A 1,095-nucleotide genomic window follows, 5' to 3' on the forward strand; every position below is an offset into this window, starting at 1 on the left:
TTCAACCTTTTCAGAGTTCATTTGAAATGCTTTTCAATTTTAGGGTCTTATAGCTCAAAATAATTAGTAAATGCATGAAAAATAACAAATGAAGTCAGAAAGGATTGAAAAATGATGATGTGGCTTTGTATGGTGCATTTTGAACACACAAAAAGTCAGGAGTTCAAATAAGGTTTAAAAAATGAAATCCCTTTGTAACAGACGAGTTTCCGGATGAAATCCTGATACTTTGAAAGAGATTGTCCGTTTTGTACACGAAGTGCATCCAGTTTATGCCGTAACCCTCTCAACTTTCTTGCACATGCTATGTGGATGAAATGATGATATCATGCGAACTTTCAACCTTTTCAGAGTTCATTTGAATTGCTTTTGAATTTTAGGGTCTTATAGCTCAAAATAATTAGTACATGCATGAAAAATAACAAATGAAGTCAGAAAGGATTGAAAAATGATGATGTGGCTTTGAATGGTGCATTTTGAACACACAAAAAGTCAGGAGTTCAATTAGGTTTAAAAAATGAAATCCCTTTGTAACACACGAGTTTCCGGATGAAATTTAAACTATTCAAATTTGGAAACTAATGGATTGACAGAAAGTTTATAATTATTCTGAGCTAAAAGCAAAAAGAATAAAAAAATAAAGCAAAAATCAAAAGAAAATAAATAATTCAAAAAACAAAAAAATACTGGAAAAATAAAAAAATGCCGCCTAATGGGCCACACAGCCTGCATACGACTAGAAACCCATCTGCATATGGGCCAGGATGCAGGCCCGCAGGCCCAATAGGCCCAACATGGCAATGACAAAGGTAGGCATGTATAATGCCTGCATATTAGAGAGGAGCTCAGCACCTGAGCTGCAGCGCAGCTTATAAACAGGTGCTGAGCTCTCTCAGCTAGCGAGGTGGGACTAAACTTCCCACCGCACCGCGCCAGCACATTAGTCCCGGTTGGTGGCTCCAACCGGAACCAATGCTCCCCTTTGGTCCCGGTTGGTGCCACCAACCGGGACCAAAGCCCTCTGCTTCCCGCCCTTTGCGCTGGTGAAAAAAGGCCTTTAGTCCCGGTTGGTGCCACCAACCGGGACCAAAGGGT

The sequence above is a fragment of the Triticum aestivum genome, chromosome 7D (genome assembly GCF_018294505.1).
Source record: "Triticum aestivum cultivar Chinese Spring chromosome 7D, IWGSC CS RefSeq v2.1, whole genome shotgun sequence".
Classification (NCBI taxonomy): domain Eukaryota; kingdom Viridiplantae; phylum Streptophyta; class Magnoliopsida; order Poales; family Poaceae; genus Triticum; species Triticum aestivum.